Source organism: Mirounga angustirostris, unplaced genomic scaffold (assembly GCF_029215605.1).
Source record: "Mirounga angustirostris isolate CCGP_5_RB_7025 unplaced genomic scaffold, mMirAng1.0.hap1 SCAF_11, whole genome shotgun sequence".
Classification (NCBI taxonomy): domain Eukaryota; kingdom Metazoa; phylum Chordata; class Mammalia; order Carnivora; family Phocidae; genus Mirounga; species Mirounga angustirostris.
In genome coordinates, this window is record NW_026991719.1 from 111,536,349 (window position 1) to 111,557,015 (window position 20,667).

Below are 20,667 nucleotides of genomic sequence, written 5' to 3' on the forward strand. Positions count from 1 at the left end.
ATCATGTATTTTTAAAATAGCTGATGGTGGGTATGAAATGGCCATTGTATTCAGATTCAGTTGGACAAACTCAAAGGAGTGATGTAACCATTTTATTTTAGAATGTCGATATTTGCTATATACTAAAAATAACTTCCTTTGTAACTAAACATGGATGAAAAACTTTTAGATATCTTAGGGAGCGTGAGAGCAAAAACGGTTTTTGGGTTTTGGATTTTTTTAGGTTTTTTTTTTTTTTTTCCCCTTCTTGCTATAGTCACCAGCCAAAATCTTTGAAGACACCTGAGTTTATAACTTGCCCTGGGCCACACAACCATCAGGTGGCCAATCTCGAACTTGAACCCATGTCTGCAAGATTCCAGAGAGTGTGGGTCCTTTCACTGTACCTGAGGGAGACAAAGGAGTCTATGAATGTTGGTCTTAATTAAGCTCCATCCAGTTTAGAAATAATTTATTTGGTTGTTTAATATGAGCAAGGCTCTGTGCTTGGTACCACTAGATACACAATGGTGATTAAGGTCTATTACTTACTTTGTGGAGCTGAAAACGTTACAGGAGAGATAAGCTGTCTTCACAAAATCTTTAATATAAAATTAGATGTAATAAGAGCAACAGATATTTTGAAAAATGTTATGAGGCAAGGGAGAGATTGCTTTTAGCTGGGGTCTCAGAGAGGAGCTGGAACATACTCTGGCATCAGATAGATGGGTCTTTGTAAAATGGGTAGAATTTGAACTAGTGAAGATGTGTTAGTGAGAGAAGGTAGGGAGCATTCATTCATTCATTCATTCATCCATTCATCCATTCATCCATTCATCCAAGAACCATGAACTAGAGACATCAACCAAATATAATAAATGAGGCTTTGAAAATGTCCTGATTGGAATAAATAAACTGTAAAAAACATTTGGGAGACATTTGGGGAATTCTGAATCTCGACTGGGTATTTGTTGATATTCAGGAATTTTAGTTAATTGCTTTGAGGTGTGATAATGATGCTGCACTTCTGTTAAAACAAAAGAAGAAAGTTGGGGATGCCTGGCTGGCTCAGTTGGTGGAGTGTGAGACTCTTGATCTCGGGGTTGTAAGTTCAAGGCCCACTTTGGGTGTGGAGAATACTTAAAAATAAAATCTTAAAAAAAAAAAAAAAAAGAAGGGTGCCTGGGTGGCTCAGTGGTTAAGCGTCTGCCTTTGGCTCAGGTCATGATCCCGGGGTCCTGGGATCGAGCCCCTCATCCGGGTCCCTGCTCAGCGGGAAGCCTGCTTCTCCCTCTCCCCCTCCCTCTGCTTGTGTTCCCTCTCTTGCTGTGTCTCTCTCTGTCAAATACATAAATAAAATCTTTTAAAAAAATAAAAATAAATAAAAATTTAAAAAAAGAAAAATATCTTTTGGCGATGTACACTAAATTATTTCTGGATGGAATATGATGTGTTGCATATGCTTTAAAATAGTTCAGTGTGGGGACGCCTGGGTGGCTCAGTCAGTTAAGTGTCTGCCTTCCGCTCGGTCATGATCCCGGGGTCCTCGGATCGAGTCCCGCATCGGGCTCCCTGCTCCACGGGAAGCCTGCTTCTCCCTCTGCCTGCCGTTCCCCCTGCTTGTGCTCACTTGCTTTCTCTCTCTCTCTGACAAATAAAGAAATAAAAATCTTTTAAAAAATAATAAAAATTAAAATTAAAATGGTCCAGTGTGTGTGTGCGTTGGAGGGAATAGGTAGGGAATATAAATGAAACAAAATTGGTCATGTGTTGATAATTGTTAAAGCTTGTCGGGTACATGTAAGTTCATTATACTATTTTCTCTATCTTGTATATGTCTATATTTTATCATAATGAAATAATTTTTTTAAAAGATTTTATTTATTTATTTGAGAGAGAGAGAATGAGAGAGAGCACATGAGAGGGGGGAGGGTCAGAGGGAGAAGCAGACTCCCTGCCGAGCAGGGAGCCCGATGCGGGACTCGATCCAGGGACTCCAGGATCAATACCTGAGCCAAAGGCAGACCCTTCACCAACTGAGCCACCCAGGTGCCCCATAATGAAATAATTTTTAAGATTAATATTAATTTAATGCCTACTGGGTTCCAAAACACTGGAAGTATAAACAGGAAAGACACACTGTCTGCCCTCAAGAAGCCTATGATCGGTTGGGGGAAACAGACCCCTGAAATCAGCAGGATTGTAAATGATTCCCTGCTGTGCTAATCATGTAAATGATTCTATTGCCATGGGAGCAACGAATTCAGCCAGTTTGTCAGGGTTGACTCTGAAGAGGAGGTGAGGTTTGACTATTTCCCAAGCAGAATTTATTTATTTATTTATTTATTTATTTATTTATTTATTTATTTATTTATTTATTTATTTATAAGATTTTATTTATTTATTTGACAGAAAGAGAGACAGCTAGAGAGGGAACACAAGCAGGGGGGGTGGGAGAGCAAGAAGCAGGCTTCCCGCCGAGCAGGGAGCCTGATGCGGGGCTCGATCCCAGGACCCTGGGATCATGACCTGAGCTGAAGGCAGATGCTTAACGACTGAGCCACCCAGGCGCCCCATTTTTTTTTTAAGTAGGTTCCACGCCCAACGTGTGGCTTGAACTCACGACCCGAGATCAAGAGTCACATGCTCAGGGGCACCTGGGTGGCTCAGTTGGTTAAGCGGCTGCCTTCGGCTCAGGTCATGATCCCAGGATCCTGGGATCGAGCCCCGCGTCGGGCTCCCTGCTCAGTGGAGAGTCTGCTTCTCCCTCTCCCTCTGCCTGCCTCTTTGCCTACTTGTGCTCTCTATCTCTCTGTCAAATAAGTAAATAAAATCTTTAAAAAAAAAAAAAAGAGGGGCGCCTGGGTGGCTCATTTGGTTAGACGACTGCCTTCGGCTCAGGTCGTGATCCTGGAGTCCCGGGATCGAGTCCCGCATCGGGCTCCCTGCTCGGCGGGGAGTCTGCTTCTCCCTCTGACCCTCCCCCCCTCATGCTCTCTCTCTCTCAAATAAATAAATAAAATCTTAAAAAAAAAAAAAAAAAGAGTCACATGCTCTACTGACTGAGCCAGCCAGGTGCCCCAGAAGCAGATTTTACAGGATTTGGCAACTTAATGGATGTGAAGAAGGAGTCAAAGGTCGTGGAAGGGGCGCCTGGGTGGCTCAGTCAGTTGAGCATCTGCCTTCGGCTCAGGTCATGATCTCGGGGTCCTGGGATCGAGCCCCGCGTTGGGCTCCCTGCTTAGTGGGAGTCTGCTTCTCCCTCTCCCTCTCTCCTTCCCCCTGCTCATGCGCTCTCTCAAATAAATAAATAAAATCTATTAAAAAAAAAAAAGCTCATGGAAGCTTTTACTTTGGGTCCCCTGGGTAGGTTCGGGCAGGCAGGGGGGTGATGTCCAGGAAGTTGTTGAAACCATATTGTCACCAAAGGCACTGCAGGAACAAAATTTTCCAGAGGGGAGTGCACAAGATGTATTTCAAGATCCTCCTAGACCCCAGGCCGCTGGCCCACTGAGTCTGAGAAGGAAGAAATAGGAGGTAAGGCTGATCAGAGAGGCAGATGTGCTCACTGGGAGATGCGCCAGGTTCCACAGGGTGTGATGATCATGAAATGGAGCAATCATCTGTAGGCTTGAGGCCCTTGTGGAAGAAGACACTTGAACCCCATGGGTTTCATTGATAGGGAAAAGTCATTGAGATGAAGGACTTGGCATCACTTCGGAAAAAAGAATCACTGACTGGAAAGACTCAGCCACTTTGGATGACCATAGTAAAAGTGATGAGCTCTCCTCTTTTACGGTCTTGAAAGTATAGTATTCTGCTTTGGATTGTGGGCTCTGGAGCCATGCTGCTTGGTTTTAAGTCCTGGTTCCAAAGTTGCTAAATCTCTGACTGTTAGTCTTCTCATCTGTACAGCGGGGATGAGTATCTAATGTGAAGAGTAAAGAAAATGAGGAGCAAATAAAAGGGTGCATATAAACTGGTATAATAATACACTGGTACAGTAATACCCTCTCAAGAACTTAGAATCATTAGTCGTGATGGTACTTTTTGAAGAGAAGGCAAAGGACTTAACTATTTCATATGCTGATAAATGCTTCATATTTCGGGCGCCTGGGTGGCTCAGATGGTTAAGCGTCTGCTGGGCTGGTATTCCATTTGGGGAGTTGCCTGCTTATTCAGAGCCTTCTGGGGATCAGAGTGGGGCACATCAGCTTCTGCGTATTTAATTGAAAACACTAACTTGAAAAGTTAGTCATGATCCCAGGTCATGATCCCAGGGTCCTGGGATCGAGTCCCGCATCGGGCTCCCTGCTCCTTGGGAGCCTGCTTCTCCCTCTGCCTCTCTCTCTCTCTCTCTCTCTGTCTCTCATGAATAAATAAATAAAATCTTTAAAAAAATGCTTCATATTTCCTTCCAAAGGTATTTTAAGTTCTGCTGAAATCTAAGACCCTTCTCCAGCCTATTTCTTTACTAAAACAGAAATTGAAAAGATCAGATCTGAGATCATCCCATCTGAGTTTAGCCTGTGTAATTTATTTTTGCTTCTTAATGCTGAAAACATTACCAGAATGTAGCACACAAGTTCACAATTTGGGTAGCCTTTTTCCTTTTATTCATTCTGCTTATTCTGCAACACAGTCCCCTACATATTTTAAGTGGAACAATGTGTTTCCGTGACCCACAGAAGTTGAGTTCAAATCCGAGGAGATGAAGTGTTAAGAGGCAGACAGGACTGGCCTTGCGCTGTAGACCCAGCGGGGGCAATGTGGGAGATCCGTGCCTTGTACCTGCAAGGAGCACATCATGAATATCTGTGGAAGGGAGGAAGGGGGGGAGGGAAGTGGGGGAGGCAGGAAAGAAGGTGGGGGGGCAGGAAGGAAGGGGAAGGAAAGAAGAAAAGATGGAGAGGGGTGCCTGGGTGGCTCAGTTGGTTAAGCGACTGCCTTCGGCTCAGGTCATGATCCCAGGGTCCTGGGATCGAGTCCCATATCGGGCTCCCGGCTCAGCAGGAAGCCTGCTTCTCCCTCTCCCACTCCCCCTGCTTGTGTTCCTGCTCTCGCTGTCTCTGTCTCTGTCAAATAAATAAATAAAATCTTTAAAAAAAAAAAAAAGAAAAGATGGAGAAAGGAAAGGGGTGGAGAAAGGGGTCTAGTGAGAAATGAACCACAAGTAACGCTGATTGAGTGTCAAAGGATGGCCAGGAGGTTCCCGGGAGAGGGCCCTCCATTCAGAGTCCTCCATCTTTGGGTGTCTCTTGGCTACTTTTGGGCTGGACGCTGGGCTGGTATTCCATTTGGGGAGTTGCCTGCTTATTCAGAGCCTTCTGGGGATCAGAGTGGGGCACATCAGCTTCTTCTTTTCCTAGCAAGTGTGAAGCCGGAGCCTCTTCTGCCATCCAGAAAGACCAAACTTCAGTGTTTCTGAGGACTTGGAATGGGAAAAGGGAAGGCCCAGGCGACTGGTGCCAGGGAGAGAGAAGGGAACTTTGCAAGGGCTTATGGTCTCTCCTAAAGGAGGCCAGCACCCAGTGTGTGCACCACGGGAGAAAACAGAAGTCATCAGACTGGATTTGCTTGATCTATACGTACAGCCAGCTGCCCCCACCCGGCCCCCCGATCAACATATACCTCCATGGTCTTGCGGTGGAGAAGGCCTTTGAGCAGTTGGAGGGCCCATCCTCTGCACGGAATCCAGCTCTCATTTCATCTTGCCTGGGCAGGGACTCTAGGGAGCTCTTCTCTCATCAGCAATGCCTCCCTCCTGTTTATTCCCAAACATGCTCTCATCTCTCAAAATTCAAAAGAGAAAAGGGAATTTTCTCTGCTCCCTACTTGTCCCTCCTGTTCCACTTGACTTCTGTTCCCCTTTACAATGAAAGGTCTCAAAACCATTGTCCACACTATGCTGTCTCTACTTGAATTCCAATTTCCTCTTCAGATCTGTTCCTTTAAGTCCAAAATCAAGGCAATCTTTTAAAAATATCAATAAGACTGGAAATACTAGTCAGCAGTAAAAAAGAACGATGGATACACGCAACAATTTGGATGAAGCTCAAGAGAATTAAGATGGGGGGGGGAAAGCCAATCCCCAAAGGTTACATACTGTATGATTCATTTACATAACATTCTAGAAATAACAAAATTATAGAAATGGAGGGCAGAATAATGGTTGCCAGCAGCGAAGGACTTGGGGGCTTAGGGCAGTGGGTATGGCTATAAGAGAGGAACAGGATGAATCCTTGTGATGATGGAACTATTTTGCATTTTGATTGTGGTGGTGGATACATGAGTTTACACGAGCGATAAAATTGTATAGAATTAAATGCACACACCCATGAGTCCAAGTAAAACCAGGGAAACCTGAGTAAGTAGATTGTACTGTCAATATTGTGATTGTGATCTTGTTCCATTGTTCTGCAATGGACTAAGCTGTACATAGCATCTCTCTGTAAAAGTGTTTACAAATGTATGTGAATTTACAATTATTCCAAAAGAAAAAGAAATATAAATGAGATCATGTCATGCTCCGGGATAAAGCCATTCATTCAATGGCCTCCCATTGTTTTTGGAATAAAACGGTCTGCCCATCGCCTAGGACGCAGTAGGAGATCCGGTCCCTGCCAACCTGTCCTGTCCAGCTCTATACTGTGCTTCTCTCCCGGGCTCTGCTGGTGCCAGTCACAATCCCCACCTCTTAATTCCAAGGCATCAATATTTGCCTCCTTCTGGTCTTCATACATCTGCTCCCTCTTTCCGGAAGGCTTTTCCTTGGCTCTTTCTATGGTTGCCTCTGTCATAACTTTCAGGGCTCCGCTTAAATGTCACCTCCTCCTTTCCTAATCACACAGTGTGCAACCTCTTCTTTTCCTGCACAGGCCTTCGCCCAAATCCGATTATTTTGTCCCTTCTTTATCATCTGTCTCCCCCACTAGATTGCAAGCTCCCAGGGCACGGTGGATGGTGCTTCGCATGACTCTGCGCTGTATCCCCAGCACCTGGCACAGTGCTTGGCACGTGGTGAGGGCTCAGTAAACCAAATGTCGAGTGAATGAGTAGCCACGTTGCCGCTTTGCCATCAGTGCTTTTCTGAGTGCGGTAAAGCCCTCTGGATGGATGGAGCTCCTTTCGCTCCCACCAGCTTGTTACCAAGCGGAATGGTCACCGGTGGCGTTCCGGCCCACGGGGTTCCGCAGTCTGGCGCCGAAACCGGGCGCACCCCGGACCCCGGCCGCTTTGCAGGGAGTGCGCAGGTTAGCGGAGGCCCCTGGTGAGGCCACCTTCGCTCGCCTCTCTTTGTTGCTCGCACCTCCCCTGCCCTGGCCGCGGCTGCCTGCAGTGACTCGTGACTCCCCGCCGGCCTCGAGGGCTGCAGCGCGAGGGAGGGGGGCGGGGGCCCAGGCGCCCCCGGCCCGCCCTCCCCCTCGGTCTCCAGACCAGAGCCGCCCCTCGGGGGAGGCGGGGGGAGCGCTCGCCCCGGCCTTCCCGCAGCCACCTTCCCCGCGCGCTCGCGCCGCGCCAGCAGCCCGGCCGCTCCCGAGGCGGCGGCACGTGGCCGCGCGGGGTGCGTGGCGCCCCCGCCCCATGCCCGACCGGCTCCCGCGCGCGCCGCGCCCCGCAGCCCCCGCGGGCAGAGCCCGGGCAAGCGCGCGCCGCGCCCCGCCCCCGCGCGCGCGCGCGCCCGCCCCCTCCCCGCCTCCCCCGCGCGCCCCTCCCCTCGCGCCCCTCCCGCGCCCTACATCCAGCGCCCGGCCCAGGGGGCTCAGTCCGCAGCCGCCGCCGAAGCCGCCGCCGCCGCCGCCGCCGCCGCGCCTCGGCTTCGGTGCAGGCAGCGGCCGCCGCCGAGACAGCTGCGCGGGCGAGCATCGCCAGGCAGTAAGCCCGCTTTCTCTCCGCGTGTGCGTGCGGGTGCGCCGCCCGCCCGCCGGCCCCGCGGCCCGGGGGAGCGGCCGCCCTCCTGCCCCGCCGCCGCCCCGGCCGCCCGGCCTGCCGCGGCGGGTACCTGCGGCCTCGGGCCTCGGCCGCCCGGCCGGGGTGGGGGCCGCGGGGTCCCCTCGGGTGCGTGTCTCGGCCACCCCGGGCTTGCGCCACCGTGGTGGCGGGCGTGGGGATGGGGAGCGACTGGGGAGGGAGTGGCGTGGGGGGCGGGGGAGCGGGCGTGCCAGGGGGGGCTCCGGGTGCTTTCTCCGCGGAATGGGGGGGCAGGGCGGGGGAAAGGGGCCCCTGGTTTTCCTCCGGAGGGTGGAGGGCGGTGGGGGCGGGGTGAGGTGGGGGCACCCCTAGGTGTTCTCAGCCGAGATGGCTGGGGGGCGCGGGGCGGGGGCGAGGCGGGGGCTCCCCGCCCCCCCGGGCGTGTTCCTCCGGGGTGGCGGGGATGGGGAGGGAGCGAGGGGGGACCTGCCCGGCTTCGCACAACGAAGAGGGCGGGGGTGGGGACAAGCGGGCCGTGGAGGTGAGCGGGCTCGCGGGGTTTTCTCGACGACGGGGATGCTGGGGGGCGGTTGGAGGAGTTGGGGGTGGGGTGCAGAGAGAGTGAGGGGGGCGGGGAGGGTCCGCAGCGGTTCTTCCTACTGAGGGGATGGCGGGGGTGGGCGGTGGGCGAATGGGGGTGGGGAGAGTGGGGGATTTCAGCTCCAGCGTGGAACCTAGAGAAGCCAGAGGAAGGTTCTGTCACGTGGGTTGAGCCTTAGAAGGTGGATTTTCAGAACTGCAGGGTGTGACCTTTCCGCCTCGAAAAGCGTGAAATCCCTACAAGGTGCTGTTTGTTCTAGGTTCTGGGAGAGAGGTTTGTGCTTTCGAAGTTTCTCGTTCTCTTCCATTCCTTCTCTTTCTCTTCCATTCCTAGTGACCTCTTCTCAGCCGTCCAGGACTAGGTAGAGGTGTGCAAAGGAGCAAGGGAAGACTGTGTGTGGTTCGTGTTCAGTGCTGTATTATTTTCTGCACTGGGGACTGTGCGAGTTTCTCAGGTTTGTTTGGATTGCCCTTTACAATAAAAACCCTGTGCCAGGGAGACCCCTTGGGAAAAGAAGAGAGAACAGGGTTTATAAAGGGGACTCCAGGTTTGGTTTTTTAATTTCCTGAAGGGCAAGAGATACGTCGTGTTAGCATTTTGCTTGACTTTTAGAAGAGGTAATAATAGAATAAACATATGTCTTTGCTGGAAGTCCCCCTGTATTCGTTTAAATTATTCCGTCGGGATTTTCTGAGCCCCCTTTGATTTGAATTTGGAACAAATCCAGTTTTCCTAATTGGAACCATCATTTCGTAATTGCCTGTAATTCTTCCCTGGGTTATCAAATCTATGGCAAGCTTATAGAGCAGTAGGAATAATTTTTTTTTTCGTTATCTTGATTAAGACAGTTTTAATGTAAATTTGATGTGAACATTTACAGAATAGCGTAAGTTTAAATTATGAATCCCTTGGAATTTTGCAAAGCCTTTCCCTCCCCAACTCATCTTCTCCAGGAACAGAACCCTCCCCGTTCTTTACACTGAAGAAGCAAGGGCTTCTGGGATGGTAGCTTTGCCTTTGGAAACTCATGCTTGTATTTGCTTAAGAAGAGTACATACTAAAAAGGCATACGCCTTTAATGTGGTGAGGCTATACGTGCTTTCCTATTTTGGTTACATAAGGTTCCAATCTAGTCTTTACCTTCAGTCTTTAAAAATGGTTATTTAACATTTTTAAGAGCAAATATAATCTTTATGCAACAGGAAGTTGGTCAGATAGGCCATGATTTGTACAAACCGCCTTGCAATAAGTATGTAGTCGAAGACTACCATATAGGATCTGTAACCGTATATGGTTTTTAAAATTCTACGCTTCCATTCCCATATTGAATTTTTTGGAGAAGGAAAGCTTTTTTTTTTTTTTTCCCCCAACCAAGTCTAGATTTTTGAGTGAAACTTTCAAAAAAATTTGTGTAAGATTCCTCTTGTATGATACCAGTGCACTGGAGCTAATTTAGTTATCTACCAAACGAATGGACCACTTAAATAATTACTTTGTTTACTGGAAATACTAAACTGGAAATAGAGATTCTGGTCTCAGATTGATGAGGTGCATTTAAATAAGCACTATTAAATGCACCATTTCTAATGTTACTGCGATACACATTCTCTATACAGGCAACAATCTAAAACTTATGCATTTAAAAATACAATTTAAGTCTGATTGTTTTCTCTCTTAGGAATAGAATGCTGAGAGTGGTAAAAAGAGGGAAACATGTTGATGGGTGGTGGGGACTTCAGTTTCTCCAGACAAGAGGAGTAAATGGATGTCTTTAGCCAGCTTTTTGAGAACCTCTTGTTTGCCCTGCAGGACTGGAGGGGGGAAAAAAGAAGAAATCTCAGAAATTAATGGAAGTATGATCAAATGTCTTTCTAAATAGTCTTAAAGATTTTGCTTATAGCCACTGGAAGAATAATTGGCAAATCAAGCCTTTGCATAAATTTGACCCTCACCCCTAAAGTTTTGACATTAAAAAAAAATAACAGTTTGTTGAAGGAATGGAAGCCAACCTTCAGAGGCCGATCCCTGTTTTTCTGCTCCCCACCTCCTGGTTCCCTTCTGCCCCACACCCCTCCCTTATCCCCCCTCTGGTGCCAGCAGAGTTGGGAGTTGAACAAATGTTCGTGCTTGCTTGAACTTTAGGCCTTATCTATTTGGCTGCATTCCCCAACTTTTGCCTACGACATTTTTTTGGTTAATTGAACTTTCCAGTTGTTTGGATTTAGGGTAAAAGGGAGTAGACTGTAATTATTTTCTCTTAAAAAGATCCTTTCTTTCAGCTCCTGCTGGACAAGAGCAAAGAAAGGTTCTTTTTTTTTTCCTTTGTCAACGGAGTACTTAATTAAGCAGAATATATGACCATTCATTTATTCAGCAAACATTTACTGAGTTGCCACCTGTGTTGGAGGCTCTGCGCTAGGTGCAGGGATACATGGTGGTTAAGAAATGGCTCCTGCCTTTTGGGGCAGTTATTAAAACGAAAAACAGACCATGAATTTGTTTTGAATAATCAAGGGGTGTCCACAGTCTTTGGGGCATTAACATAGCACTTTATATACATTAAACATGCTTCAACCATGCGCACAGTGGAGTCATTTCTGGCCAGGGAAATATTCATGGTATAAATAGTACCTCACCTTCCCAACTAAGACATACTTTTTCATTTTGGGTAATAATATGGTTTATAAGTCATCTTTTTAAAAAAGATTTTATTTATTTACTTGAGAGAGAAAGAGCACAAGCAGGGAAGAGGGAGAGGAAGTAGCAGACTCCCCGCTAAGCAGAGAGCCTGACGTGGGGCTCGATCCCGGGACCCCCGGGGTCATGACCTGAGCCGAAGGCAGATGCTTAACCGACTGAGCCACCCAGGCACCTGGTTTATAAGTTATCTTAAGGGTCTTAAGGCCTATGGCCTTTTTTTTTTTTTTTTAAGATTTTTATTTATTTATTCATGAGAAGCAGAGAGAGAGAGGCAGAGGGAGAAGCAGGCTCCCAAGGAGCAGAGAGCCCGATGCGGGACTCGATCCCAGGACCCCAGGATCATGACCCGAGCCGAAGGCAGACGCTCAACCATCTGAGCCACCCAGGCGCCCCAAGGTCTATGGCCTTTTTTAGAAAAAGATACGTTTTATGTGAAGTACATAGGACATAGGAGACTTCCTGATTTAAGTTCCATACTTTATATCACCTCATGGAGCTGTGAGGAGACAGCGGCCAGGCCAGCATTCCTTCCTGTGACTTAAAATCATCTTCTGAAAGCAGAGGGGGCCGAACAAAATTATTCTGTGGTCAACTTTGGGTTGTGGATAATGGATGATGGAACCCAGAAGAGTGAATGATACTGAAGAGTAGCTCTAGTAAACCTTCACCCTCCTGCCGGGGTACCTCCTGAGATCTTTGTGCATTGCCCTGTTTGTGGATAGTGCTAGACTAGTTGTTTTTAATTGGGGCAGTTCCCCCCCCCCCAAACGGGACATTGAACAATGTCTGGAGACATTTTTGGCTGTCATGAATTGGGATGCGGCATGCTGCTGGTGTCTAGCAGGTGGATGCCAAGGATTTGGCTTCGACAGTCTGCATCACCTGGGGCAGCCCCCACAACAAAGAATTACCTGACCTGAAATGGCAGTTGTGCTGAGGTTGATGGAATTCCTTCTATGAGATGCAGTAAAACGTAACTTCAGGCAGAGTAGAAAGCAGTAACAGCGTCTCGACGAGACATTGTGTTTGCTGAACTCACCCTACTAGTCTTAAAATTGACTAGTCCCAGTACGTCGACCTGAATAATTAAAAGACCAGTAAGAGCTACCATCTACGGGACTTGCGCTGTGCCAGGCCCTTGTATACATTCTATATTCTTCTCATCTTATACATGAGGAACCAGGCTCAGAGAAGCAAAGTGACTTGCTACAGGTCTTACGGCTGGTCAGGGTTGGAAGCAGACATCAAAAATAAGATCATCTTGGGCGCCTGGGTGGCTCAGTTGGTTGAGCGACTGCCTTCGGCTCAGGTCATGATCCTGGAGTCCCGGGATCGAGTCCCGCGTCGGGCTCCCTGCTCGGCAGGGAGTCTGCTTCTTCCTCTGCCCCTCCCCCCTCTCATGTGCTCTCTCTCTCTCATTCTCTCTCTGTCAAATAATAAAATCTTTAAAAAAAAAAAAAAGAGAAAAGAAAAGAAAAAAAAGATCATCTTACTCTTCAAGAAGTTCATGGTTTTTGAGCACAACGTCGTTGTACCATCTCCCTTGTGGCATGCTCCATTCAAAATCTTACTTAACAACATTAAAATTACTACATGTCCTATATACCATTGAGCTTGCTTGAGAGTAATTAAAACCGTGAACGTTAAATTTGATCATACTTGGAAGTAAGTGGCCGGGAGTAGGGGGAGAAAGGGAATGGACATTACTTGAGGGCCTGCTATAGTTCTAGAAAATACATTCATTGAATTTACACCCACTGTGTAATTTGATCCTCCCAGAAACTCTGCAAAGGAACGATGCGCATTTCACAGATGAGGTTAGGAAAGTAACTTGTCTAAGATTGCACAACTCAGTGGGAGAGTTGGGATTTGAACGTAAGTCCCATGACTAAGCCCGGGTGCCTTGCTGCTTTCTAAATCTTGTGGTCGGTGAAGGGGGGTGAGTTGAGCATGCTGCAGAAAGGTGAGTAACTGGTCCTGGATAAAAGAGACTTCAGAGGTAACGTGTCATAGATGATGGATTACATTCAGGTAGAGAATGGGGAGGTGAATCACCGTATTTTCCTCCACTGATAATTGAAGTCAACAGGGAATTTGTTCTAGGGATCTACCCAAATTAAGCCTGTAATTGTCATTTTGGAGAACTTCATTTGCTATCTTTGCTATCTTACTTGAATTTTTCAAACACTGTTTTGATAACCATGACACACTGGAAGTTAGCTAATGGTGTTTATATTCTTTCTGCGGCTCACCTTCTACCTCTTGGGACTGTCTTGTAGAACTTAGTAATGACAGCATTTGGTTCTGTCATCTTTTTAAACAATTTAAACATTTGTTTTTGCTGTGGAAGTTGTTTTTATAATAAACGTCATCAAACTCATACTTGTGTTTTCCATATGAGGGGTGTGTTTTGTTTTGACAGCTAAATATTTTAACTTTTGATGTGTTGTGTTTTCGAACATAACAAGAGGAAAAATTAAAAAAACAGCCCAATAGCAATCATATTTTGTCTGGCAAGCAGTTTTTTGTTTTTTGTTTTTTTTTTTTTTTGGTGGGTAGAAGGAGGACTTCATGTTTCATTTCATTTACTTTAAATTGGAAAGGAATTTCAACCATGATTCTCAAGGGCCAGGATGCTGGGAGGAAAAAAAAGAAATGTTATTTAGATAAAATGCATGCTTTGATTTCCACATAGGTCTGGGAGCCATAGATTCTGGTTATAATAATAATGTTGTGGCTCGGACTGCAGCAATCAGCCACTGGGGTGATCAAGCGCTGGGTATGGGCACGCATCGTGATACGGATTTTGTACCTGCCCCCGCATGATTTTAGAGTAGACTTGAGAAATCTGATAAAACTTGCAAGAATGCACGAATCCTTTCAAAAATCCAACTTTTTCATGACAGGAGTGGTACTTTCTCATTGTAGGGAAGTTCAGAAAACACAGAAAAGCTTAAAGAAGAATAGAAAAATCAGTTATAACCCACCACCCATAAATTAGTGAGGTTTTTTTTTGTATTTCTTTTTATTTTATTTTTAAAATTTTTTTATTGTTATGTTAATCCCCATACATTACATCATTAGTTTTAGATGTAGTGTTCCATGATTCATTGTTTGTGCATAACACCCAGTGCTCCATGCAGAACGTGCCCTCTTTAATACCCATCACCAGGCTAACCCATCCTCCCACCCCCCCTCCCCTCTAGAACCCTCAGTTTGTTTTTCAGAGTCCATAGTCTCTCATGGTTCGTCTCCCCCTCCGATTTCCCCCCCTTCATTCTTCCCCTCCTGCTATCTTCTTTTTTTTTTCTTAACATATAATGTATTATTTGTTTCAGAGGTACAGATCTGTGATTCAGCAGTCTTGCACAATTCACAGCGCTCACCATAGCACATACCCTCCCCAGTGTCTATCACCCAGCCATCCCATCCCTCCCACCCCAACCCCCGTATTTCTTTTTAAAGGTGGACTTGAGCGAGTGCACTGCAGAGAGTCCAACTTGCAAATGTAGCCTAAGTCGTTTTTTAAGAATTTTACCAAAAGGTTTTTTGAGTTACTATTGCATCTCTAGAGAGAAGTCATAGTCCTAAGTGAAATGGGAACAGTGCTATGGAGTTGGAGAACGATCACATAAGCTCCTTAAAATTTCTCCTCCTCCAACTTGAGTGATAGAATTCCCATGCTAGAAAGGGCTGTCAGGACCCACTTCCCCTCCTTTTATGGATAAGTAAACTGAGGCTCACAGAGGTTGAGCATCTGCTTCCAGGTCATACAGCGTGTTAGTGTTGGAGTTCCAGTTTGAAGTTTTAGGTCCTCTGTACATGCGTAAGTTTTTTTTTTTTTTAAGATTTTATTTATCTATTTGACAGAGAGATAGAGAGCACAAGTAGGCAGAGTGGCAGGCAGAGGGAGAGGGAGAAGCAGGGTCCCCGCTGAGCAGGGAGCCCGACGTGGGGCTCGATCCCAGGACCCCAGGATCATGACCTGAGCCGAAGGCAGCTGCTTAACCGACTGAGCCACCCAGGTGCCCCCATGGGTAAGTTTTTATTTCCTAAATAAAAACTCTTCACAGTCACGAACTTTTTGTTGGCCTGTCCCTCAAAAGAACAGACTTTTATGGTGGAAGTATATTAACTATATTAAAGGATACCAAAAAGGCCAAGTATTTCCCAATTTCAGAAAATGATCAAAACAGTTGGGAGTAGGGGCACCCGGCCAGCTCAGTCGGTAGAGCCTGTGACTCTTGATCTTGGGGTTGTGAGTTCGAGCCCCACACCGCGCGTAGAGAGGACTTAAAAAAAATCTTTACCAAAAAAAAAAATCAGCTGGGAGCATTACAGGAATTTGTCCTCTTGTCTGCTTTATTGAAATTGAGTGTTAGTAGTGGGGAAGCTCTTTCGTGCATCTAGCCCTCAGTTTAATTTCCCCTGGCCTGTGGAGCGAGTACCAAGTACCTGTAGTCGCAGAAGTGAGAAATGACTTTATGAGAGTCTTCCCACATGGTAGTCTGGAAGACCACAGGGCCATTGTTGCATGAAATTTTTTTCCTTTATAAAATGGGATGTCTGTTCAAATTGTAGGAAGGAAATTTTAAAGATGGCATCTGCTTCCAGACTTCGGTAGGAAGTTAACAAAATTGTACCAAATGCTGCCTAACACAGGCCCACAGAGTGGTGGTTGTAATGTGGCACTATGAAATCCGTCCGTAAGCTTCCCTCTCTTTCCTCCCCTACCCTTCTTCCTTTCTTCCTGTAGCTCGCTCGCTCTGCGTCTCCTTGGTCTGTGTGTCTCTCTCACTCTTGGGGTCACTCCCCTTTCAGTCCAGCAGACTCTCCCCATTTGCCTTTTCTGGGCTCAGCGTGTAGCCACATCGTCCCATTCATCCGACCCCACTCGCCAGTATTAGGGTTCCCCCAACCCGGGCCGGGCAGGTATTTTCTGCCTGGCACAGCAGGGAAGCTGCTCTCCAGAGCAGGTGTGGGGTAAGGAGAGCTGGCGGCCCTCAGTAGAGAAACGTCACCAGGAGACTAGAATTAAGCACGCACTACGTATGGACATCACGCGGGCTGCATAGACACAGAAAGCCGCGAACACGACATCCTCCCTCGTCTACAGCCGGGGCCCCAGCAAAGCTACAGCTACATGAGATAATGAATATGGATTGGATATTCATTGCCAAGGGCTTACCATTTGAACAAATGAGAAAATTGTACCCTTGCCTAGGGGTGTGTTCTTAAGTCGTTTTTACTCCTGTTCCTCATTATTGCCTGCTAATGAGTATGTGCGTCGTCAGAGAGCAACCAGCTCTTCCTGGCGTCCTGGAGTACACCGTACTTCTCTTCGGAAAAGGGCTTTTCCTCTGTATTGAAACCAGCGAGGTTTGCTTGTGCTTCATTTTTGAACTGCCGTGGATCTAAAATGCACAGAAGGTATACGTGCACTGGTTTTTAAATGCGGTGAAACCGCGAAAAAGAACACTCGAAATAAGTCTTTGTTGTCAGCACTTCAGTGCTAGTAGAATGCATTTTTTTTTTTAAAGATTTTATTTATTTATTTGAGAGAGAGAGAATGAGAGAGAGCACATGAGAGGGGCGAGGGTCAGACGGAGAAGCAGACTTCCTGCCGAGCAGGGAGCCCGATGCGGGACTCGATCCCGGGACTCCAGGATCATGACCTGAGCCGAAGGCAGTCGCTCAACCAACTGAGCCACCCAGGCACCCTAGAATGCATATTTTATTTACCCCCATAAAAACTCTCTGCGTCTTACATATATTCCAAGCCAGAAAGCGTTCCATATGCACCATAATCACAAGAATTTGTAATAGTCACAAGGGTTTAAATTTACTTTTCAATACTAAGAAAATGATAGCTGGGAGTACACAGGTTTTATCGTCAAGGTGATTTTTGATGAGAGGACAAAACTAAAGTTCTGTATTTGATTAAGACTTGTTATTCGCTTTCAGTTTTCGGGTGTGGATAAGACGGCTTGACTCGTGTCACATTGGAAATGCGTGATTCATTAGGAAGACACCGAGGATTGGTTTTACACATCATTCTTGTTTGTGAAGCCCAGGCATAATCCATCACCTGCGCTATACGTGGCCAGGTGAAGGCAAGTAACAGGTGTCTCCCCCCTCCCACCCAGGTTTCTTAGAGACCAGAGAGTAGACACAGGCACATAGAGCAGCCATAAAGTCCCAACATTTCTTTTTTTTTTTTTTTTTAAAGATTTTATTTATTTATTTGACACAGAGAGAGAGAGATCGCGAGAGCAGGAACACAAGCAAGGGGGAGTAGGAGAGGGAGAAGCAGGCTTCCCGCGGAGCAGGGAGCCCGCTGCGGGGCTCGATCCCAGGACCCTGGGACCATGACCTGAGCCGAAGGCCGACGCTTAACGACTGAGCCACCCAGGCGCCCCAAGTCCAAACATTTCTGCATCACTAAGCCATGGTAGTGGATTTAGAGATTTGAATTAACATGATTTTATGTTTTTCAACAGCTTCTAAGAAACAGCCTGTAAATAACTGTAGTTTCAAATACCTAAAATGATCAGTTCCTCAGCCAGGTAGCTTCTGGAAGCTAAGGGGACACTAAGTTCCTTGTCAGCGATTCTGCATCTCCAGATGCCAGGGTCAGTTCAAATTTTCAAATCCTAGGCCCTTCCCTTCTAGGCTACAAAAAAGCTCTGCCTCTTTTAAGGAAGGACCTGGGAAGGAATTTTGCAATGTAGTAAGCACACCTAACCACGCGAAGGAAAGAAACCAAGCAGCCAGATATCTAATAGGAGGTGAACGTTTATACTTGCATCTATGGATAAAGCTGCCTGCCTTTGTTAGAGCCCCCTCCTTTTTTCCAGCTAGAGCCCCTTTTTTAATGTCAAATTTTTCCCTCCTTTATTAAGGAATAATCAACAAATTGCGTATGTTTAAAGGGTACCACATGATATGGTGCACATGTACATTGTGGAATGATTGAGATAATTTAAAATCAACTTCATTGATTATCATTTATGGATGATAAAGTGCATCCACTTAAGGCATACAGTTTGATGAGTTTGGGCAGATGTATGTGCCCACGAAACCAGTGCCACCAACAGGAGGTAGGATATTTTTATCACTCCCCCAAAACTTTCCTTGTGCTCCTTTGGCCTTACATTCTTCTCTCTGCCCCCATCCTCAGGCAACCACTGATCTGCTTTGGTGTGAGAGCCACTTTGTAAGATTAGATTCCAGCCCAGAGAGAAACGATTCTGATAAAAACAGAAAAGTGGTCTGTGTTCTTCTAAAGTAGTTACCGTGAGCTGTCATATCCCCCAAGAACAGGACAAATAAAATAATTCGAATTTTGCTTTACACTTACAAAGTAAAAATGAAAAAAATGAGAGTAAATATTTTGCATCTCTATATATTTATATCTCTAGCTAGCGTATATACATAATCAGTATACAGGAGTAAACAAACCCTATCCCTTGAGCCTTCCAGAAGGTTTCAGAGGGCATTTTTTGCGGGTGGAAGGCATACCATCTTTCCACGCTTAGGTGCAAAGCAAGCTTTTAATATGTTAAACGTTGCCTTCCCATTGATGTATTGAGATGGAAGAATAATTAGGCAATTTCGGGGCCAGAGTACTGAGATGCAGTTTGTCCCTTCCTCCCTTACCCCCTCGAAGAAAACAGTCCACATCACTGTTCTCTGCATCTGGCTGGCGGTCTGTTTCATTGCCATCAGGCTGTCCAGCTAGTGTCTATCTGTCACTCCTGCATGCCACTGCATCTGCCCTCTCTCGTCTTCCGCTCCCCATTTTCTTCTTCCTCGTCTTTTCTGTCTCCTGATGCTCCTGCCCTCACACTGCTCTGCTTTCTCATGACAAAGCTGTTTTTGTAAACCTCTCCAGACTGAGTTGCCAACAAGACTGACTAATTCCAACATGTCAGCTATCGTTTAGGAGGCTGTTTTTCTTACTTTTTGTTTTGTGGTCCAATCATTTCTCCAGACTCCTTTCAAGTTTGGGGCCGTGCTGGAGGTTTGAGAGTGGTGAACGGTTGGTTTTCAGATAATCAGAGGTGAATGTGTTTGTGGACTATGGGAGGGACAAACTTTGAAACCATGAATCATTAAAAAGAAGCAAATGGTTTACCTTATAATCCTATGACACTTCCTTTTACAAAGCTAAAGCAATTACAATTGTCTCGAGGTAAGGTAGGTGATTCATCGCTCCTCAGCATGTACTCTAAAGGGGAGAAAACCTTCAACGTTTGACAAAATCCATAGAATGCACCACACCAATGTAAACTATGGACTTTAAGGAATAATAAAAGTGTGAATATTGGCTCATTGGTTATGACAAACGTGCTACGGTAATATAAAATATTAACCACGGAAATCAGGAGGGAGGTGTTGAGGTAAATGGAAACTGTACTTTCTGCTCAATTTCCCTGCAAACCTAAAACTGCCCCCCAAATCTATTTAAAAACCCCTTAAGATTCAGAAATACAAAGACTGTATCAGGCACTTTTTTACTGTTACCTTGCAGATACAAGTGCAATGTGTGTTTTTCAGCGCTAGTGACTAAGAGAAGTGCTTCTCCTGGAGTGATGTAACTGGTATCCTGGGCCCCCTCCCCCCGCAGAGTGGAAGGGTGAGCTTCCAAGGGAGCGGCCCAGTTCCGCTGACCACTGGCTGGTTGCACAGTAGTTACTGGACAGGTCTGTGTGAGCATTGGGTTGGGCCTTGCTTTGTCTGCCACCATTGGGACATCATGCCATCTTTGTGTTGGAGAAGGGCCCTGGACTTAACATAATGCCCTGCCCTACAATCCCATGATTGCTTTTTTGACCCTGCACTTATGCTGTCATGAGCAACAGTGACAATTGGTGAGCTCACGCCGACTCTGAGCCAATATCCTGGTCAGAGTTGGATTGCTTTGGGCCAAAGGCTATCGCATGGCTTGTGGTAGCATAAGACCCAACACCAGAACCTCCATGCAGTTACTCATTGTGGCCAGCTCGCCAGGAAGCCCGGGTGAGAAGATCAGGGTTTTTAAGGTCTTACTATAATTGGTTTCTATATACTGAAACCGGGTGATTATTATGAGCAACTGCAAGTATGTGTTGCTTTCTTGAGTTGGCTGTAAAAACAGAACAATCTAGGGCCGCCTGGCCAGCTCCGTTGATGGAGCGTGCAATTCTTGCTCTCGGAGTCATGAGTTCGAGCCCCATGTTGGGGATAGAGTTTACTTAAAAACAAAAACAAAACCACAGAACATTCTATGGCAGGTGGTAGTAAGCAGAGGTCAGGGGATGGGTTGTGAGAGGGGCATTGAGACTGAGGGAGACTAGAAGAGAAACAACTGATAAGACATCCAGGATTAGAACATAAATGAAGGTGATCACGCAGGGAATGGATATCTTAGGGGTGTGGTTGATCATAGAATGTGTCCCATTGGGTCTGTGGTTAGACCCAGAGTGAAAAACTCC

At 46.5% G+C, this 20,667-nt stretch overlaps 1 protein-coding gene across 1 annotated transcript in view; it reads left to right on the plus strand.

The window, feature by feature from the left end:
* The first annotated feature begins 7,722 nt into the window (after positions 1-7,722).
* FHL1 (four and a half LIM domains 1) overlaps positions 7,723-20,667 on the plus strand; it is a 61,286-nt gene continuing 48,341 nt past the window's right edge. The window contains exon 1 of the mRNA XM_064574621.1: positions 7,723-7,854. The gene's annotated coding sequence lies outside the window, so the exon portion shown is untranslated. The remainder of the gene's footprint in view (positions 7,855-20,667) is intronic.